The sequence below is a fragment of the Alligator mississippiensis genome, chromosome 12 (genome assembly GCF_030867095.1).
Source record: "Alligator mississippiensis isolate rAllMis1 chromosome 12, rAllMis1, whole genome shotgun sequence".
Taxonomy (NCBI): Eukaryota; Metazoa; Chordata; order Crocodylia; family Alligatoridae; genus Alligator; species Alligator mississippiensis.
In genome coordinates, this window is record NC_081835.1 from 33,359,931 (window position 1) to 33,383,316 (window position 23,386).

The window sequence follows — 23,386 nt, forward strand, 5'->3', positions numbered from 1 at the left end:
TTTACCTTTCCCTAAGCCATCTTTGTCTAAGTGAATATATCCTCCCTTGAACTGGTATTTAGTATAAGGTAACTGAGATGAAACACTGTATGTTTGACACAGAAAGCAGAAGAAATGGTCAGAGGCCTCTGCAGTTAACCTAAGATGCTGGAACTGAATTGTTACCTATTTGCACTGTATTATGGTTAAGTGTTGTCTCCTTTTTAGGATTGATGCTGCAGTTCATCAAGTGCCTAAATAGGTAAATCCAGAACTTGACAAAGGGTTCATTGAAGTCAATATCAACACTGCCCATTGGCCTCTCTGAACTTGATGAGCAGCATTTGATTATGAGAACACTGTTAGACGACAATAGTTAAACATGTATCAAAATGAAACTCCTGCCCTCTGTATAAAATGCATTTATTTTCTGGATACCTCATTCCTCTCATATATTTCCCTTTATTTTCCTGCTTACCACCTGCCTCATCATAAATCTAAATTGTGCACAAAAGTACCTAGCTTTTTGACTGAGACCTCAGGTCTCCTGGAAGTTACAATGCAATAAATCTGGTCAGAAACTAATAAATATATTAAATATATAATAGATAGAAATGTCAACAATCAGAATTAAGCCTAATCTAAGGGGAAACAAATCAAATGATACTGAGACATTCAAAACATCTATATAGATATATATTGCAGCCCTGACCTTTCTGTTTTTCTGTGTATGGTTGAAAACTGGGCTTTCTAAAGAAGAAAGATGATCTTGTGTTTAAGGTCCTGGGTGAAAAGGCTCAACAACCATGGATTAAACACTTAGCTTTGGGATAGTCTTTAAGACCTTGTGTGAGTAATTATATTTTGTTTTACATTTCTGAGCATAGTTTTCTCCCATCTGCAAAGAATAGGAACACTTGTAAGGATAAATTAAAAATTCTGAGTTATGCCATCACTAGAATGAAAAATACAATAGAGTGTTCTGTCTCAGCTCTGAGTTCTTGGGGCACAGGACGCAGCCTGTCTGACTCACAAAGAATTCCCCCTCCCTCCCCTCCCTCTCCTCCTCTACATAAACGAAACTGATTAAGATGCAGTGAGAGACACACCTAAGACCCTCCAGATAAGGGTGACAAAAGTGAAACAACTGCCCTAGGTCTCATTTGCATCCAAGATGGAACCAGATGACCATTCATTTACATGAGAGATGGAGAACAGAAAGCCTGAAGCAGAGACTGCAGTGAATTCTGGGATCAGAGAAGCAGGGAAGCACTGCATGATGGGGTAAACTGTGCTCCAAATGCTAATCAACCCATGTTCACACACACCCAGCTCAGCATTTATCAGACCAGTTCTAATCTGGATTTACAAAGGACTTTTCCCCCCACAGACACACACACACCTCTAAGTTTAATAGGTATCTCGGGCCGTACATTCCCCAGTCCCACTATGGGAGGCTTATTTAAACTTGATTGACTAAAACTCGGTTGCCAGGCTAGGGAATGCTGAGGCAAGAGACTGAGTCAGAGGGGGTATGGGCAACATTTGAACAATGGTAAAGGGTTCATCACAGTGTCCAGCCCATTGGAGCCCTAACAACAGGTGTTGTCATGCTCTTCCCAGGACGACTGGTGGAAGTCCTCCTGCCCAAAGGTTATAAACACTCCAATAATTGTCTTAAGTCTGTTAAAAGATTATAGTAAGATCTGGAAAAGTCATGCTAAGATGAGGCTTGTGCACAACAAGTAAAAATCCAAAATCCTGATGCTGCAAGCTATCTAGTGTTTCTGAAGAAACCATGAGATATCCCATCAGTTTATCTGCTATCCGTAGGAATTTCAAACTGACTCCCAAGTGTCTGGGTACTCCCTAACCTTATGTGTTTCCTGATTATCAATCAATTTCTTGAGATGTTCCAAACCAGATAACCCCTTGTCAAGAGAAAAGACAATGATTTACACTATTGAGAATGCTTTGAAGCAGCTGAACTGAGGGTATAAAAATATGTAAAAAGCAGCAGTGTGTGTGCTTCAAGAAGAAAAATCATGTGCTGACACTATCCCCTGTTGTTCTTGGGACGCTGGAAGAAATCATCGTCTCCCTTCAAGGACTGTGCTAGGAATTTTACCTGTCAGCTTTGAGACTCAAGTACCTTGGCCTGGTGAGAACCCAGCACTCTCTCTCTCTCTTTTCTCTCTAGGCATAAATTTCTGAACCTGAACTGTATTAGTTAAGCTTGAGCTAAGTTTCCCCAAATACTTAGTGAAACCAGGGTAGTATTGTAATTGCTTGTGTTTGTTTTTCTTTTGCATGTCTATTACTACTAATACCATTATATATTTCATATTCTTAGCAATAAATAACTTTTCTAGTCAAACTGGTAGTAATTGGGTATATTTTTCCTTCTCTGCTTCTCTTTCCTCCCATGCTCTGCAGCAATGCTTCTTTTACCTAAGCCAAAGATCCCTGTGAAGCCCCAAAATACTGTGGGTTCTGCTCATCAAGAGGCTAAAGATTGGGACATGCTGAGTTTGAAACACGTAAGGGGATCAGCTTGTACAGGCTGATTGACCCAGGTTGACTCAGACGCACCCTTATGAACTGAATGCTGGCCCCTGAGGATGTCAGCTGGACACCCAGCTGGATTCAGAGGGATTCTGTTCACCTGTGTGCTTGTGTCTGACTGCAGTTTATTGTTGCTCTGATGAACTGATTCTTGGCATATGAGGGTGTCAGCCTGCCTATGCTGATCAACCCGGCCAGGTCAGGCATATCACGTTATCTGTGTTTTTGTGTGTATGACTGATTTGGTGACTGGAGGAACCCAGCCCCACTGAAACAGTCCTGCAAGATAGCTCCATTGGGGGTGAGGACTTGCAGAAGGGAGAGATACAACTCCATATAGAAACACAAGTAATGCAAGCAGCACGTTGACAAAATTACGAAGACCCTAGAAATGTATTCCTAATAAATGAGCACACCCCAAAGTAACGGGCAGATCTGGTAACAAGAGAAGCCCACATAAATTCATTCTGCATGTTCATTTATAATAAATACTAGCCAATTGCCTGTCAAGAATGATAGATTGGAAAGGATTATTTACATGGCCAGTCCTGGATGGTGAGTGGGGGGACAGGGGAGGCAGTCATCTAAACACTCCCTCCAATGCCACCACCTCCTCTTCTAGCCTCCAGTGTGGAGGCTTCCTCCCCCCGCCCGCCTCCACCTCCTCCCTGAGCAGCAGGGCTTCCCCCCACCTCCATGCCATACTAATTGAGATTAGTATAAAGCCTCTCAAACAGGGATTGGATTCATTCATATGTTAGCATCCAGTTCTTGCTAACACAGATTTAACAGATGCTGTTTAAAAAACTATGATCTGCTTAAAATATCTCCATATCAGAATACAGGAAGTACCCTTACACATATAATTTAGGGTATGTACAAACATTTGGGGAGGCTAGGGGGAGGTTAGATCAGGTTAAAAGTGGCTACCCAATCTAAAGTAAGTTGGAATGGGGGCTAGTTGGGAGGGGGGTTGGGGAAGTCAGGGAGCTAACAGGTGGGGGGGTGGGGGCACAAACGGGGTCTACAGGGGGTTGGTGGGTGTGGGAGGATTTGGTGGGATTGGGGGGAAGTGGGATCTGTCTATGTAGGGGTGGGGAGAAGGGCTGGGGGTGTTAAAATAAACTGGTGGGGGGGGGGTTAAAAAAAGAAATGGTTCCAGGGCTGGGGCCAGTGTCTAGGTTTTCCCCACCCCAGGGATATGCTGGGAACTATACAGAAGTTCAATAAGATTAGTCTCACTGGACTCAATCTAAGTTAGAGTACTTCCAAGTTACAGTTAATTTAGATTAGGTCAGCCATTTTTAGGCAGATCTAACCTTCTTGAATTTCTGTACAGTTTGCATTTTTATCAACCTAATAGGGATCTAAGTATAAGGTCCACACTAAAGTTGTGCGAAGTTTCAGGTGCTGATTAAATTTGGTGGAAATTTGGACCTGATTCAGTGGTCAAATATCCAAATTCAAATCAAATCAGGAGACCAATTAAAAGGTCCAAATTGATTTAAAGCTCTCTGAATTGATTCAGAAAAGATTCTGAGAGCTTCAGAGATTTGGGAAGTCCCTGTTGGCTGCAGCAGGGAGCTGGACTTGAACTCCAAGCTGGTAAGTAGAGGAGGGGGGACTGGAGGAGGGGGGAGGGGATTATGGGGGTTATCTGCCAGGTTTCATCCCCACTGGCTCTCCCACCCCCACATGGCCCACCCCACCCACCCCAGCTGCCAGTTTTTTAAAAGAAAAAATCCACTCACCAGGTACTGCCAGGTGGGGGGGGGGGAGTGATCCCAATTGCCCCCCACTACCCTATACCATGTGGGGGACTCTGCCATGAGCCCCCAACCCCCTCCACTCTCCCAGACCCTCCCCATGGCTGCCCCACCTGGCCAATCTCCCAGCTGTTAAAAAAAACAAACAAACCTGGACTCACCAGCTGTTGCAGCATCCTCAGGGCTTCTGAGGGCTCATGGAAGAGACTCCCATGCAGTGCAAGGCAGTGGGGGGCAGCGGGGATCACCCTCCCCACTCCAGGCAGGAGCCAGTGAGCCTGGGGTTTTGTTTTTGATTTTTGGTTTTTCTTTTTAAGGGCCAGAAGCTGGGCAGGTGGGGCAGCCATGGGGGGGATGGGAGAGTGGACGGGGGTCAGGGGGCTCATGGCAGAGCCCCCACCCCCACATGGCATGGGGCAATGGGGGGGCAGTGGGGATTGCCCCCCACTGGGCAGCAGCAGCCGGTGAGTGTGTGTGTGGGGGTGGTTCCAAAGAGCCAGGAGTTGGGGCCAGGAAGGGCTGGGATAGTGGCCGGGGGATGGGGCCTATGTGATTTGGAGATCCAGCTTATTTGGCAGCAGCTGAATCTCTGAATCAGATTTGGCTGAATCGATTCAGAATAAAGATTCAAATCACCAAATTGAATCACTGTTCCCCAAATGTGCCGACTCTGAATCTGAAGTGAATACTACCTGTTTCACATAGGCCTAGTCCACACTTGGATGAACTAAATTAGATTAGGCAGTCATTTTTAATGTGATCTAATCTCCTTGTAACCTTGTTGAGTGTCTGTATCTAGCCTTAAAGTGCATTATTGTGTATGTAACCCTGCACATCTTTTGTTTTCCCAGCAGAGGCTTCTGCACTATTTTCTCTCTCTGAAAATTATTGTTGGGTAACCCATAAAAGCAGGCACCTTGTGACTATTTCTTTTAGAGGTCAGGAATAAAACAATGAAATATAAAATTTTTTTTGTTTGTTTCTTTCTTTTATCTGTAAAACTAATTTCTCTTAAACCAAAGGGATCTGTCACCCTACCCCCTTGTAATCAGTTGTCTGGATGAGTACATCTTTTCTAATCCTTTACATATTTCTCTTGAACTAGGAGGTCCATCCCTGATTCATCCAAAACATGCTATACTGCTAAATCTTATATCTTCACATATACAGTGCTAGTGGAACTATCAGTCTCTGGACTATGTTCCAGCATATCCATCTTTACACTGGTATAAAAGAGCTAGTTGAGTAGTACTTCTGTAGTATACAGGATTGAAGCAAGAAGCCTGGACATGTTAATAAGTCTGATGAACTATTTAGTCTGTATTTATGGGACACTAGTGTTAGGGTGACAATAATTTGGATTATTGGGGAGCATTGAATCTGAAGCTGGAACAAGGCTTTAATCTGTGTCTCAGCAAAGCTGTTGACCACAAGGCAAAATAATGTATTAGAAATAACTTTGCAAATGCTTAGGCAAGTAGTGTCTTTAACAATAGAATAGTGGCCAGGATACATGATTCCTTGTGTAAGAAGAACAAGATGCAGCCTGCCAGCTATCATCAGGAGATAAGACAGAAGCCAGACCTTGGAGATGGTGCTGAAATCAGCAAAGAACAAGAAAGAACCAGCAAGTGACTGAGAGTACCCGAGTTCATGGCCTTACACGTGCGCTCTTAGCAAAGAGGCATGTAAATGAAGGAAATGCATAGGCAATTATATGCTAATGAAGTAAACAGTAAACAGAGGAGCATCTTGAAATGGGAGGAGAAATGGGTGCAACAGGAGGAGGGATGAAGGCAGGAGAATGTTAATGAATATGAACGAAGGTGTATAAAATGTGAAAAGAACTATTGTTCAGTGCAGGTCCCCTGGTTCACGGGCTGTGTGTCTGTGAGGGACCCTTGTCCGAAGCTGTCTCCATTCTAAATAAAGCTGTTGAGAACAATATGTGCTGGTGCTTGCTTTCTGCTTGCTGTGGCTAATGAGTAACAGAACCCATGGGCAATTGGATCATCGTCTCCCTAGTTGTTGGGCACCGCATAGAGTCAGGGTATAACAACTAGAAAAAAGAGAGCCTGCCATGAGCTAAGTACAATGAGTATTTAACAAATCTGTTTAAAAAAAAGAACCCTCAAAGGGAACCCAGCCCAAACCCTTTGTGAATTTGGGACTCTTAGAATAATAAAACAATTAGAGCTGGAAGGAAACTCAGGAGATCATCTAGCTTAAACCCCTGATCAAAGCAGGACCAACCCCAACTAGAACATTCCAGACAAGGCTATGTCTAGCCAGGTCTATAAACTTCTAAAGAAGGAGATTCCATAGCATCTATGGGTGACTTGTTCCACTGTTTTACTACCCTCCTAGTAAGAAAGTTCTTCCTAATATCTAACATAAACTTCCCCTGCTTCAGCTTGAGATACTTGCTCTTTGTTCTGTCATCTGCCACCATTGAAAATAGTCTAGATCCAACCTCTTTGGAACCACCCTTCAGGTAGCTAGAGGCTGCTATTAAAGCTCCCCTCACTTTTCTCTTCTCCAGACTAAATAAGCCCAGTTCCCTCAGTCTCTCCTCAGAAGTCATTTGTCCCATCTCCTTAACCATTTTTGTAGGCCTCCAATGGACTCTCTCTGATTTGTCCACATCCTTTCTGTGTGTGTGTGGGGGGGGGGGGGGGCATAAAAGTGGACACAGTACTTCAGATGTGGCCTCACCAGTGCTGAATAGAAGGGAATGATAACTTCCCTTGATCTGATGGCAGCACTCCTGCCAATGCAGCCCAGTGTGCTGTTAGCCTTCTTTGCAACAAGGGCACAGTGTTGGCTCATATTCAACTTAATGTACACTGTAACCCCCAGGTCCTTTTCTGGAGGGATGCTGCCTAGCCAGTCAGTCCCCAGCCTGTACTATGCATGGGATTGTTCTATCCCAAGTGGAGGACTTTACACCTGTCCTTATTGAACCTCATAAGATTTTTTTTTTCCAATCTTCCAATTTGTTTACATCTCTCTGAATCCTTATCCTACTCTCCAGCATATCTGCTGCTTCCCACAGCTTGGAGTCATCTGCAAACTTGTACTCTATGCCATCTTTCAGGTCATTGATGGAACTACTGAACAAAATCAGCCCTAGGCCTTGCCCCTGGGCCATGTCAATTGATACCAGTTGTGAATTAGACATTGAGTCATTGACTACTACCCTATGAGATCAATGTTCCAGCCAGTTTTCTATCCACCTCACAGTCTATTCATCCAGTCCATACTTCCTTAGCTTGCCTGTGAGAATGCTGTGGGAGACCATATAAAAAGCCTTGTTAAAATTAAGGTATACCACATCCACCAGTCTCCCTGCATCCACAGAGCCAGTCATCTGATCATAGAAGGCAATCAGGTTGGTCCGGCATGACTTGCTTTTGTTGAATCCATGATGACTGTTCCTAATAACCTTCTTCTTCTCTACATGCTTAGAAATGGATTCCTTGAAGACCTGCTCCATGATTTTTCCAGTGACTGAGGTGAAGTTGACTTGTCTGTAGTTTTCTGAATCCCCCCATTTCTCTTTCTTAAATATGGACTTTATATTTGCCCTTTCCTAGTTGTCCAGGACCTCTCCCAATCACCATGAGTTTTCAAAGATGATGTCCTGTTGCTCTGCAATCATGTCAGCTAATTTCCTTAAAACCCATGGGTGCATCCTGTCCAGCCCCATGGATTTGTATATGTCCAGTTTTCTTAAATAGTCCCTAACCTGTTCTTTTACTACTGTTGGTTGCTTATCTCCTCCCCAAAACGTACTGCCAGGTGTAGTAGTCTGGTCCCTCACCTTGGCTGTGAAGACTGAGATGAAAAAGGCGTTGCTCATCTTCTTGCACATTGGGATGGTTTGTTCCTGCACTCTCAGTAAGATTTCTTTAAAGTACAGCCAGCTCTCCTGGACTCCTATCCTTCAGACTGGCTTCCCAGGGGATCCTGCCCATGAGTTCCCTGATTGCATCAAAGTCTGCTTTTCTAAAGTTCAGGGTCCTTATTCTGCTGCTCTCCATCTTTTCTTTCCTTAGGATCCTGAACTCAATCATCGTGTGGTCACTACTGCCAAATTTGCCATCCTCTACTTCAGTCCCCAAATCTTCCTTGTTTGTAAGCAACAGGTCAAGAAAAGCACAGCCCTTAGTTGGCTGCTCCAGCACTTGCACCATGAAGTTGCCCCCAACTCTCTCAAAAAACTTCCTGGATTACCTGTGCGCTTCTGTATTGTCCTCCCAGCAGATGTCAGGGTGACTAAAGTCCCCCATGAGAGCCAGGACCTGTGATGGGGAAACTTCCTCTAACTGTTTGAAGAAATCCTCATCCATCACATCCTTCTGGTCTATAGCATACACCTACCATGATGTCACCCTTGTTGTTCTCCCCACTAATCCTAACCCAAATGCCTATCTCCAGTTTCATGCTGGAGCTCTGAGCAATCATATGGCTCCTTTATATAAAGTGCAACTCCTCCTCTTCTCCTCTGCCTGTCCTTCCTGAACAGTTTATACCCATCCATGATAGTACTCCAGTCATGTGAGCTATCCCACCAAGTCTCTGTTATTCCAGATGTAACAGGAAGGCCATTACCAGCTCCTGTTATAAAGAGAAATGTGAGATACTTACTCAGGATGAAAGCATGGAGTGCAGCATGCAGGATGACATCATAAAGTGGTGTCCACCCAAAGAGCTTCCATAAACAATGGAGGCAGGGAGGCAATTGGTCTTGAGATGGAAAGACCTATAAAAGAGCAATGGTGAGAAGGTTAGTTTTCCTGGGTAGGGGACAGAGGAGCAACTCCTAGAAGTTGCTGTTATCTACACGGAGGCATAGAGCTTAATAGACTGGGTCTAAGATGGCTGATGGTGAGGGTAGTTGGCAACTCTGATATTACTGAAAAAGTACTGGTGGGTGCACTTAACCACCGGGGGTGGCGGTGGGGGGGCAGGGAAGAACAGAGGAGAGAGAGAGAGAAAGAGAGAGAGAGAAAATAACAAGTAAGTCCTCCTGAACTATGCTACATAGAACAATAAGGGGAGGGGGACCCCTTTTCAAGCTCTCCATTAGTAGGATTATGGGAAGGGAACTTCCATTTATAAATGGGATTGTATAACATGGAAACTAAAGAGACCCCAAACTGGACATTGGTTATCATATGTAAACCAGTAGCCTCCCCTTCGTGGTAAACTTCTTTTCTTAATTTATTTTCCCCCTTCAAGGCATGGCAGATGAATTCCTGAAGAGGAGGCAACTAAGTAGATACAGAACAAATAGGGATACCTTTGAATGACCTGTAACAGTTTGGTGACATAAATTGGTGCATCGGCTGGTAACCAAACATCCCCCATCCGGGCAGGTATGGATTAACAACATAAGTACCAGAAGAGAAGAGAGATAATGGAGTCAACTGGCATGAACCTGGGAAAGCCCCAAGACTGGCAACAAGCACATGGAATCACATTAAGTCTAGTGCAAAACCAGCAGGCACAAATGAAAGAACTAATAAGAGTAAGAGCACAAGAAGCTGATGCACAAATTATGATTTTTTTTCACCAACAACCCCAAATTGGACATCAGTTATCGTATGTGAACAAGTAGCTTCCCCTTTGTTGTAAATTAATTTATTTTCTCCCATCAAGTTGTGGCAGGCCAGTCCTTGACAAGGAGGCAACTACATACATATGGAGGAAATAGAGACACCCTTGGGTGACCTGTAAAATTCTGTGACACCAATCATGTCATAGTTCTGTGATTGTGCAAGGATTTCAAAATTTTCCTGCTTGTTTCCCAGGCTCCATGCTTTTGTGTACAGACACCTGAGGTGACTAGTTCATTGCCCTATTTTCTAAGGAAGAATGAGGCCTCCTGCTTCTGCTTCCTCCAAGTCTCCTGCTTGCCCACTTATCTTAGGGCTTTCTTGTCTGTCTCTCAGTGAACCTAGTTTAAAGCCCTCCTCACTAAGTTAGTGATCCTATCTGCCAAGATGCTTTTCCCTCTCTTCTTCAGGTGAATACCATCTCTTCCTCGCAATCCTTCTTGGAAAATCATTCCTGGGTCAAAGAAGCCAAAACCTTGCTGGCAAAACCACCTGTTCAGCCATCCATTGATTCATTCTACAGGGTGTCCCCTCTCCTGCCTGAGACCTTTCCCTTGACCAGAAGGATTGAGGAGACTACCACCTGAGCCCCCATCCTCTTCACCCTTGCACTTAGAGCCCTGTAATCACTTTTGGTCTGCTCAGGCAGTATCATTGGTTTCCACATGGATGAGAAGCATGAGGTAATAGTCAAAGGTCTGGATGAGTCTTGGTAATCTCTCCGTGATGTCTTGGATCCAATCTCTAGGCAAGCAGCAGACCTCCTTAGAACACAGATTAGGCTGGCAGATAGATTTCTCTGTCCCCAACAGAAGGGATTCTCCAACCCCACCACCTATTGCTTCTTCTTTACGGCAACGGTCTCATTTCTTCCCACCATGGGGAGGCCTGTCCTGTCCTGCTTCACCAATGTTATGTGCCCTATCCCTCTGTTGCTAGGGCTCCATATATGTTCTCCAGGAAAACTGTTGCAGGTGGAGATGAAGATTTATGTTTTCTGTCAGAGGTCACAAGCTCCCAGGTTCAACCATCCTCAGAGTCTATGCCCTCTCCCTTCTCTAGCACTGCCTTCAGCAGTTCTTCCTCCACTGTCCTGGAGGTCTCCTTCAGCATCAAATTGATGAACATATCATAGTGGAGGATGCTTTGGAGACCCACCACCTCCTTCTGTAGTTCTCTTGCCTACTACCTGAGGGAGACCACTAGGAGGCACTTTCCAGCAATTTCCCTCGGTCTCTTCATCTTCCTCCTCTCTCTTACTTTCCTTCTTCCAAGCACACCTCACCGTAGTAAACTCACTTATAAGCTGGCCTATTTACTATTCCTTGGTCCCCAAAAGTTCTTTTTTCTCTGCTTCCTCTCACCCAGCATAAAGGCTCCCCCACAAAGAGAGGGTGGGGGTGCAAATTGACTTGCAAACTGACCAACCAACTGCTTGCAAACTGTTTCCCCTGTTTGCTGCCCCTGTTCTCTCATTCCCTGGTCACTCAGGAAATTTACTTTTATACCCTGCTGGTCCTGGACTTGCTCCACTCCCTTGTTAGAGCTTTTGTCAGGCACAGGCAGCAATCACTTATCAATCACTCAGCTAGAAACACTCCCAACTTCTCAGAGCACATGCCCAAAACACACACACAGTCCACCAAATAAATACCAGAAAGCCATAGGCACAGGCAGCCTTAGATTACTTAGCTTCTCTGGGCAGGATATGATGCCTGGCTTCTTTCCCTCCTCCCCTTCCTCCTCTTACTACCAGCAAACTGTCTGCAAATTGCTTCCCCTGTTTGCTGCCCCTTTTCAATCTTATGTTTCTCTTTGTAAAAATGCTTCATCCCTCCCTATTGATATAAACATCTTCCATTGCAAAGACAAAAGCATCACTTTTGGCCACCACTTGTCCAGTCTGGGGTGGGGATCATCCAGAGTGGGGTGGGGGTGTCAGGGTGTTTGGCATCCTTACCATGGGCCTCTGGGCAGTTGCCCATACTGCCCATTCCTAAGGCTGTATTTGCCCCCAGGGTGCATTTGCTTACCAGAGCAGAAATCCTTCCTGATTCAATTATGACAAGGAAAAAAAAATCATCCTTTTAGGTATATCCCAAGGATACTGTCTCTCATTTAATTTCCCTACTGTGAAAAATGTCCTTCCCTGGATAGTGTGAATAGCCAGTTATTGCTGTTGTAATGGTTCTCTTCTTTAAAAAATAGAAATTCATCAATGCCTGAAAGAGACTATCTTGTGCCTCACACTTTATCAACAAGGTCTACTTGGCTATTAAATGTAATCAAGCCAGATCATTGTCCAACTAAACAGCCTTGGCCAAAATATGAAACATAAAAATACACTCCTATCAAATACCACAGTTCATACAGACATAAGATGAAATACAGCTTGTACAGCTGTACATAGAGACTGTGCATGCCATATCAGTGAAACAAACAGTTCAAATATTGTACGTTCATGCACTGATCCATAATATTTTTCGGGTATTGAAGCTCAGACTGACTGGTCTGTGATTCCCCTGATCCTCTTTCTATCCTTTCTTAAAGATGGACATTATATTTCCCTTTTCAAGGCATCTGTGAACTTCACTTGACCTCCATGAGGTCTGAAAGATGATCACCAATGACTTTGAAATTAACTTGGCCTATTCATTCAGTACTCTGTGGTGTATCCCATCTGGACTTGCTGTCTTGAAAGTGTCTAGCTTCCCTAAGTAATCCGTAACCTGTTCTGTCATTACTCTAGGCTACTTATCTCTTCTTATATTCTGGTTTCCAATTGCAATTGTCATTTGGTAGCCAACCTTATTTGTAAAGACTGAAGTAAAAAGGACATTAAATACTTTACCATTCTTCACATCATCTGTTACTAGATTGCCTTCCGTAAAGGGCCTACATTTTCCTTAGTTTTCCACTAAGATGGTTATAGAATATTTCTATTGCCTTTTACATGCCTTGCCATTGTATCTAAAAATTAGACATTTGCCTGTAGGAAGATTCTGGATTTTGTAAAGGGAGTATGGTATAGGAGCAGTGACTGGTGCCACAGGGGTGGCTGAAGTCCCAGTTTCATCTTTCCCCCCAGATGTCAATGGGAATGTCAATCTTCCAGCAGCTGGTAACTTATTTTTAAGGCCCTGAAGCAGGTTAGCATTGCCTCTATGTTCAGCAGCAAAGCCTGGTCTCCTTCCTTCCCATTTCCCCTGTTCTGTGCCCACCTCTGTCACTGCCTCCAGCTGCACTGGGAATGGGGGGAGATCCAGAGTTGCTTCCTCAGTCTGGATGGGTAGCAAGAGGAGCTGGGATCAGCCAGGGACAGCTACAGTGCTGACGAAAGTGTTGGATGGGTTCCCCCCACCCCCCCTGAACCTACTTCTAGGCAAATGGGAATGCCAGATCAACCTCTTTTCCTTCTATTATCAGGTTTCTCACCACCTGGACAAAGGAAATGAGGTTGATGTCATATACCTGGACTTCAAAAAGGCCTTTGACCTGGTCTCCCACCAAGTCCTCATGAAAATATAGGGAAAATGTGGCCTTGACTACTTGTAGTCCAGTGGCTAGGTAACTGGCTCTGTGGTAGGACCCAGAGAGTATTGATAGATGGAACTGAATCATCATGGTGGAGGGTGAACAGTGTCATCCCTCAGGGTTCAGTAACTGGACCAGTGCTTTTCAACATGTTCATCAACAATTGGGATTCAGGTATTAAAAGCTAAGTAGCAAAATTTGCTGACAACACCAAACTATGGGGGAGCATGGTCATGCACAAGGGCAGGCTGGCAATACAGGCTGACTTGGACAGGTTCATGAGGTGGGTGGCCCTCAGTGAAATGTCATTTAATATGGAGACATGTAAAGTGCTGCATCTGGGGGGAAATATTCTACAAAACACTTACAGGCTCGGCAGTGCTACAGCTGCTAGAACCACATCTGAATGAGACTTGGGTGTCATTATAGACAACAAAATGAACATGAGTCACCAATGTGATGCCATAGATGGCAGAGCTAATCAAACACTGGCATGCATCGACCAAAACATCTTGAGCAAGACTAAGGATGTCATCCTCCCTCTCTACTTGACCTTAGTGAGACTGCAACTGGAATTCTGTATCCAGTTCTGGGTGCCACATTTCAGGAAGGATATGGAAAAGCTTGAGAGGGTCTAAAGGGAGACCATGTGCATGATTAGAGGCTTAGAGACCAGGTCATATGAGGAGAGGCTGAAAGACTTGTGACTGTTCAGTCTGGAGAAGAGAAGGCTCAGAGGGACTAGGTGGCAGTCTATAAGTATATCCAGAACATACATCAGGGCCTGGGGAAGTATCTGTTCACCAAGGCCCCCCAGGGGAGGGCAAGAAACAATGGGAAGAAACTGACTGAGGATTTCTTCAGGCAATACAAAAGGAAAAACTCAAGTGCCTATTGTTTGCAATAGGCTTCCCTCAGAGGTGGTCACCCACCCTGGCCATCTTCAAAAAGTGTCTTGATGCCCATCTTGCTGGGGTCATCTTATCCTAGCAGTCTTTCCTGCCTAAGTGCATGGGGGGCACCTGATGATCTGTAAGGTCCCTTCCAGCCCTTAATAACTTGGAAACTATGAATTCCTGGAGGGAACCAGGCAGGGAGGAGGAATACACCTAGGACCTTCATCGCTGCTGTTCTGGACTAAGCCTGGCCCATGCACAGCCTGGAGCTCCGCACAGCCAGAGACAATGGCAGCATCAAGCAGAGGGCAGATAGGAGTAAAAGTGAGCCTACATGCCACTGAGCATGGTAGGTAAGTTGCAGGGGTGGGAAGGTTACCTGATTTGGGGACTTAAAAAAAGTCCCTGGATGCTGCTGCTGTGGCATGGTCTGAAAGGGGGTGAGACCATACGACTACAACCCCTCTTCATCCACCCCTGCCTTGGATGTCCTGACTTTCAGCTTGTGTGCCTGTGTAATATTCTTATACTCTTTCCTAATAAGAAGTGAGACGTTTCACCTTGGTAGGATTTCAGTGAGTGGAAACTCGAAAAGGAGAGTTGACTGTTTAGCTAGGCTGGCATTCTGTTGCACTTCCTAGTCTTTTATTTATTTATTTTTTAATTGGATAGTTTGTTCCTGCACCCTTAACAAGACCTACTTAAAGAAACACCAGTTCTCCTGGACTCCTTTTCCTATTATATTTGCCTCCCAGGGGATCCTGCCAGCCAATTCCCTGAGTTTCAGTCTGTGTTTCTGATGTCCTGGGTGCATCTACAAGTGCAATTAATGGGACACAATAAATACTGGAAGGTCTCAAGCTGGAGTAAGCTGCTCCCAGGCATAACATCTACACTTGTGCTTGGGACAACAGCAATTTGAGCTGGGGTGGAGCAGGTCTCTGGCTGGCTGGGCTGACCAGGCACAATTTGTGCTGCCAGTCCTGTCTACACATGCATTTCTGTGCAGTAAATGATCTCATCATAAGATAGAACTATTCCCAACAATACTATCTTATGCCTGCATTAATTAGCTTACTGCACCCTAATACCAGCACACAAGCAGAGCGTGATGCTTTACTGAGGAACTGATTAATTAACTCTGCAGTAAAGTGCACATGTAGATGCACCCCCTGGCTGCTTCCAGAAGAATGAGCACATGCCTGTTGCAGCATCTCAAAGCAATTTGAGACACTGCAGGAGGCATGCTAGGAATGAAAAAATGTTCCCCGTGCTGCATATTTATAGATTCATAGATTCATATACACTAGGGCTGGAAGGGACCTCAGATGATCATCAAGTCCAGCCCCCTGCCTCAGGGGCAGGAAGTGAGCAGGGATCATAGGATCCCAGCAAGATAAGTATCCAAATGTCTCCTGAAGGTGTTCAAGGCAGGCTCTTGAACCACCTCCGGCGGCAGTCTATTCCAAACCTTGGGGGCTCAGACAGTAAAGAAATTCTTCCTTATATCCAGCCTGAAATGGTCATGGAGCAGTTTGTGACCATTCGACCTTGTCAACCCTTGTGGATCTCTGTAGGGCTGTGTGAGTCTTTGGATCCTGCTTCGGATCCGGCGCTGCTTTGGACACTTTGGCATCCAAAGTAGCACGCCCAGATTGAAGCGTGGGCTCAGTAAAGGTATCTAAAGCAGGTCAGAGCATCCGAAATGCTTCAGACCCACTTCAGATTCCTTGACTGACAATTAGAAGAGGGAGAAGAGGGAGAGGGAGTGGGAGAGGGAAGGAGAGTAGGAGGCAGGGAGGAGGAGTGGGGGGGAAGGCCGACATCCAATGGCAGCATCTGTGGGGTGGGAGGGGGAGTAAGGGAAGGAGGGAGAGTGGGCAGGGGGGGGGATGGGGAGTGGGGAGAGAAGACTAACATTTGTAGGTATCCAGTAAGAAGATAAGAGCTTGTACTGTTTTGCAGCTTGTTGCCTGTCAGGAACTTTGTGAGAGAGGAATGCTCAGACTGAGACATTGCAGCTTGCTCTGGGTCAGTACTAGTTAAACTTGCCCGCTCCTTTTTCTTGTTACAAAGGAGTGGGCAGGATTTCCCTTAGATTAGCTTATTTTAGCTAGTCTATTCAATTATTATTAATATTACAATTCAATTTATTTCTTTGAATTTATATTTGTGCTTTATTTTTTGTTGGAAACTTTGCAAAAAGAAAGGTGTGTTTTCCCTTCCAGTGTGATCTATCACTGTGCAGGTAGGCACAGATTGCTTGCATGCACGCACGCGCGCGCACACACACACACACACACACACACACACAGATACAAAGGCACAGACACAGACAGTATAGAGAAAAATCAGATATTCGTAGCAGAAGAAGACAGACAGACAGATAGCACACAACTTTTACATAACCCTTAACACTGAAGCAAACATTCAGAGAAGAAGCCAGTGTACTCACACAACAGAGGGAATAAAATGCACAATACAAAAGGATTCACACATACACAGATACCTTTTACAGCAGAGGAAAGATCAATATGAAGCATGCTGGAAAGGCAAGTGCCACGGCTTCTGACAGGGGAGGGAGAGGGGGTAGGGGGAGAACTAGAGCTGCAAGCTCCTCCCCCCCCACCGCAAAACACAGGTGCATTCTATTCCCAAGCAGCCACGACATCAGTGCTGCCAGTGGAAGCCAGGAGGTGGGAGCAGTGTCTGCACCTCACATCCCTGCACCTGCACCACCTCCACTCAGTCTAGAAGTGGGCACCAGCAGTAGAATCACTGCCTCCTCCACTCCAATTTCAGCTCTCAGTGTGAGCATCCCACTGCCAGAGGAGGAGCTGGAGCTGGAACCAGGGATGTTGAGTGTGCTGGATCAAGCAATTCTGCAGACTGAGGGGGAATCAGAATATATGCTCCATACCCCTCAAGTTTCCCCTAGACCCATATCTCCTCTGGAAAGCAGCACCACAGAGGAGGCTGAGGTTATGCAGGCAAATGGCTCAGATGAGGCAGCTCTTCCTGCTGTTCAGCCTCAGCCTGCTGAGAAGGGGGAAAAGGCAGGATCCACCTGGTGGACAGAAAGGGGGGCATGTTCCCAAGGTGAGCAAGATCATCCAGAGCATTGGGGAGATGCTTGCTCTGGATAGTCAGCCCTTCTCCCTAGTTGAGCGGTCATGGTTAGGGTGGTTCATAGCACTTCTGGTCCCATTTTACAAAGTGCCCGCATGCATCACCTTTAGCAGGGCAGGGGTGCCCTCCCTGTATGAGTCATTCAGTAAGTACTTGAGGGAGGAGGTGTACAAGGCAGGGCCACAGGTAGCCATGCACTTCACCACCAACATCTGGAGCAGCCAGGGTGGTGATCATGCTTACCTTTCTCTCACAGGGCACTGTTGCAACCAGTCAGGCCATTGGTGGGTTCTGCTGTAAGTCGAGGCACTGGATGAGTCCCACACGGCAAGGGAATGCATGGTGCAGGGGTTGCTCATTGGGCAGGCTGAGCTCATCCACGGGTTCATGTTCACCGACAATGTGGCCAATATGGTGAAGGCTGTCCATGATGACAACTTTGTTGGTATCTGCTGTGTGGCACACAGACTGCACCTAATAGTGATGGATGCCTTGGAGAGGGACAGGGCTGTCGGTGTCGGCGCAGTCAACAGTACTGCTACAATTCAGCTGATTTCAAAATTCAGGAAGGTGGAAGGCTACTTCTATCACAGCATCAGGGGGGGCAAGATGCTGTGGGAGAAACTGACAGAGCTGAGCATCCCGCAGAACAGAATCATACAGGATTTGGAGACTCGGTGGAACCCTACATACCTGATACTCAAAAGGTTGGTGGAGCAACAGAAGGCCATCCATGACATGCCCATGCTTGGGGAGATTGGGATCAGTGCCCCCCTGAACAGAGCTGAGTGGGGTACCATTTCCCAGATCTTGGTGGTCCTCAAGCCCTTTCTCGGGGCCACTGAGACCCTTAGTGCTGGCAATTCCCTCCTCAGCCATGTGATTCCCCCTAGTGAGGGAACTGGAGAACCAAATGGAGAAGTTCCAGGGGATCAGTGTTCCTGGATGGAGCAGGCCGCTCACACCAAACATGCAGGCACTGGTGAGGTGGCTGAAGGAGGGCATCAGGAGACAGCTGGATCCCTTGTGGTCCAGTATATTCCACATGATGGCAGGCATGTGCAACCCAAGGGTGAAGGGGAGCATGTGCACTGGCAGCCCCAAAACCCTTGATCACTGGATGCAGGTGCTGGTGAACAAAGTCAGGGAGGCTGAAGTGCAGAGGCGAGGGGATGTGGAAGAGAGGGACCCACTTTCCCATGCCAGCACTCCCAGAACCAGCACTGTGGCCAGCACCAGCACCGGTACTAGCACCAGAAGCCAGTCTCCTCCACGCCAGCCACTTCCAATGTGGACCATAGGCATGGCTTCAATGCTAGGGTCCAAACGCACCAGACCCCAGCCTCGGGCAGGTAGTGCTGAGGCTTTGGTGGCAGAGGCTTCAGTGGAGCCACTGGACTGTGACCCCTTGTCCTAATTAGTAAACCACAGGCAGATGTGGCAGGATCTGGCCACAGCTGCCCAGCAACACCTATCCTGTCCACCGACCAGTGTTCCAAGTGAGAGGGTGTTCAGCATTGCTGGGGATGTTGTGACATCCCACTGCACCTGCTTGGATCCTACATTGGTGGAGCAGCTGGTGTTCCTAAAGGTGAAACTCCTGCTGCTGGGGTTCCCCAACCTCCACCTGCAGATGACCTGAGATCTACCCTCCTCACTCTGTCTTCACCAATTTCCTTTTGGGAATTTTTTAAAGCTGAATAATGCCCCACTCTCAGCTGGAGGAAGCACTAACTGCACCACCTGCCAGCAGGGGAAGAACACGTCCCTGCTGAGCTCATTCCCCTGCCAGGATGAACTTGGAGGTATGGTATTGGGGCTATGGTGAAGGAGGAAGACCCAGGTCCTGTGCATGAAAACTAAAACTGCACCATCCCACGGTAGGGAGGCCTGGTGGGACCGCTGGCAGCTCAGCCACCCCGTAAATGCCAGGACCAATGATCCCATGGTGAAAGGTGGGTAGCAGGCACCATCACTTCCAGCTAATGTATGCACCCACAGTCCTGGATGGGGAAGACCCAGACCTGTCACGCCTTTGACAGGTCTGACACTTGCTGGTTGCAGCGCAGTTGTGAGGCTCCCGGTGAGCTCAGCTTAGTTGCCTGGGATGCCAGCTTTAGGGTTGAGAACCCCTTTGTCAGGCTGAGGAAGTACCTGCAGTTGGTCCTGGATGGAAAGAATAGAAAAGAACCAAGAGGCTGGCCTGGAACACAATGCAGGCAAAAAAGCCAGTCAGTGAAAATTGAAATGGAGGTGTCAGGGGGAGGGACAGGCTGGGGTGGGGGTGGGGGGAAAGGGGATGTAGCAGCACAGGTAAAAGTGCAACGATGCCTGGAGTGTCAGATGTCTGGCAGGTCACAGTGTGCCAGAATTCCAATGTGTGTATTGAGTCCATGAGTTTCTGTACCTACAACCTAGGAGGTTGATGAAGTGCAGTTCATAGGCCCAGCTCTGAAAAGTGATTTGCATTGTAATTTGTTCCCTCTCAGGATCAGGCCTGAGAGACTGGAGGCAGAGTGTTTTATTGGTGAGGAATGTGCCCCCACAGGTAGTTGGGTTTTGTTGTTTTTGATAGATTCTGGTGTGCAGTTTGTGGAGGTACTGGAAATGGTTGGCAGGTTTTGTGTTTTGAGCTGTAGGAAGTTGGTTTTAATTCTCGTGATGAGGTTAGGTGCTTGTTTGAACGTACAAACCACTTTTCAGAGCCCCAGATTGGATTGCAGCCATCTGAAGCAGCTGGATCCAAAGCCGGATCAGATTGCTGCTGACTTGCACAGGCCTTGCGCTCTGGTGAACATGCCTTCCCCCAGATCCTGGTGAGCACCCCTGATAAATTTATAGGTGGCCACCAGACCACCCATGAGCCTGTGCTTTTCCAGGCTAAAGAGTCTCATAGATCTCAGACTCTCATAATAAGGTCTGTTTTCCTGACCTCTGATCAGGCATGTGGCTCTCCTCTGCACTCTCTCAAGCTTCTCCACTTCCTTTTTGAATTGTGGAGCCCAAAACTGGAGGCAGTACTCCAACTGTGGCCTCACCAAGGCCAATACAATGGGAGAATGAGATCCTGGGATTTGCTTGAGAAGCATCTATGGATGCAGGCCAGTGTATTGCTCACTTTACTAGCTGCAGTATCACATTGAAGGCTCATGTTTATCTTGTAGTCAATCAAGACCCCCAAGTCCCTTTTGTACATAATGCTAACCAGCATAGCACTGCCAAGCCTATAAGTATGCTGCAGGTTTTTCCTCCCGAGATTGAGAACCTTAAATTTTTTGGTGTCAAACACCGTCAGGTTCTCATCTGCCTAATTTCTGAGCCTTTCAAGGTCTGCCTGGATCACGCTTCTGTCCTCAGGTGTGGATGGTTTACCCCAGAATTTAGTGTTATTGGTGAACTTGGCCAGTCTGCTTCTGACACCAATGCCTACATCATTAATGAAGAAGTTAAATAGTATAGGCCCTAGGACAGAGCCTTGAGGGACTCCACTGGTTGCAGTGCATCATGATGATTGACTTCCATCAACCAGCACCCTGTGTCATACCGTGGAGCCAATTCCCCAGCCAGCGGATTGTGGTGAGGCCGAGGCTGCAGTTAGCCTGTTTGCCAAGAGGTGATCATGAGATAGCAGATCAAAAACTTTTTAGAAGTCAAGATATATGACATGAATCTCTTCTCCCTTGTCCAGGTGATAGGTCACCTGGTCACAAAAGGAAATGAGATTGGTTAAGCAAGACACAACAACAAACCCATGATGGCTATCCCTCAGGATGTTGCCATCAGCCAGTCTGTTAAGGATGGACTCTTTGCTAATTTTTTCCAAGACCTTCCCCGGGATAGAGGTAAGGCTGATGGGTCTGTAGTTTGCCAGATCTAGTTTCCTCCCTTTCTTGAAGATAGGCACCACATTGGCCTTCTTCCAATCTTCAGTCACTTCACTAGAGCACCAGGAGTTCTCGAAGATCTGTGCCAGGGGCTGGGCTATGATGCTTGCCAGTTTCTTGAGTACCCTGGGTTTTAAAATGTCAGGGCTAGCTGACTTGAAGGTATCCAGCCTTTCAAGGTGTTCCTTCAGGAGGTCATCATTGATGGAGGGTAAGGGATCTCCCTCACTCAGGCCTCCCTTTCCCATAGGAGACAGGGGTGTCTCATGGGACTCATGAAAAACTGACACAAAGTACCCATTTAGCAAGTTTGTTTTTTCCTGGGTATCAGTTGTCAGCTTTCCCATCTGGTTTAGCTAGGGTCCAATGTTTCCCTTGCTTTTCCTGAGGCTCCCCACATATCTAAAAAGGACATTTTATTGTGCTTGATATTTGTAGCTAGCTGGAGTTCCATCACAGCCTTGTCTTTCCTGGTTTGCTCTCTGCAGGTCAATACCAGTCCAGAGTATTCCTCCTTGGTGGTGGATCCAGTCCTCCATCATTTGTAGGTCTTTCTTTTATGATGCAGGAGGTCCGCTAGTTCCTTGGAGACACAGGGGGGCTGCTGTGCCCTTTTGCTGCCTTTCCTTTGAGATAGGATTAACTTTGCTTGTGCATCCAGGATTGATCCCATGAGGAGCAAATACTCATCCTGCACTCCCCTCCCCTTGGGGTTGTGGCCCTTTAGGGCCTCACGAACAATCTTCCTTAGCTTGTCGAAGTCAGCTTTCCTGAAGTCAAGGAATTCTGTATTACTGACTGACTTGCCAGCGTTACGGTGGATGGTGAAAGTGATCAGCTCGTGGTCACTGTCTCCCAGCTTCCCTTCAATCATTAGGTCACTGATTAGGTCATCTCCATTTGCCAGTACCAGGTCAAGCAGCGCTTTATCTCTCATCAGCCCATAGACTTCCTGCATCAGAGCTTGTCCACACATGAGAGAGAGCTTTGTGACTGCTCAGATTTTGTGGAGCGCTCTTCCCATGAGATGTCTGGGTATTTGAAATCTCCCATGACAACCGTGGACTGGGAACATGCAGCCTCAGGCAGAGAGCTACACCCCAGCCCCTTTTCTCCACTCTGTCTCTTCTGTACAGGGTATAGCCATCTATACCCATGGCCCAGTCATGGGTGGCATCCCACCAAGTCCCCGTTATCCCTATCACATCATAATTATTTGAGTTTAGCAGGAGGACTAGTTCATCCTGCTTATTCCTCAAGCTCCTGGCATTTGTGTATAGTCACACATGTCCCTTTGGGTGCCCTTGCCTTGCCTGAAGTTCATTTCAGGGATGGAGCAGGGGCGGAATCCCTTGAGTGCTTTATCCTGCTGGCTTTGCAAGGGTTGCTCAGTGGGCCAGCAGTGGCAGTAGTTCCCCCATCCCCCAGTGGACTTAGTTTAAATTTGTTTAATTTTCAGCGCAGATTCTAATTTTGACACTGGTAAATCCGAGTATATATGAATAAAAAACAAAACACTGAAAAAAAAAAGTGGTGCAGGGTGTGCTTCTGAAATGGGCCCTGAAGCAACTGGAGGTTGGGTCCTCCAGATAGATGCCTTAGCTCCCAGCCAGAGCGTCTCTATACCTGCCATGTGTCCCAGCTGCTCCAGCATGCTGCCTCACTGTCCTGGGGCAAAGAGAAGTGGGAAAAGGCTGGCAACAATGGCCTGGACCCAAGCTCTGTCCCAGGTAAGTAGGGATGTGGGGGTGCAGGGGACTGTGGGTGGGGGAGACTGTGTATGGGTGGGGGGACTGTGGGTTGGTGACTGTGTGGGGCCAGGAGTGACTGGGGCAGTAGGAAGGACTGTTTGGGAGGGGTGGGTGCCCCACCTTCCCCCTGAACAGTGCAGAGCCCCCCCTGCATCAGCAGCAGTCAGCAGGGAGCTATTGGGGTCCTCATGGCCCACTGCTGACAGAGACTCCTGGCAGCATGCAGTGCCACATGAGACCTGGGGGCTACATGTGGCACAC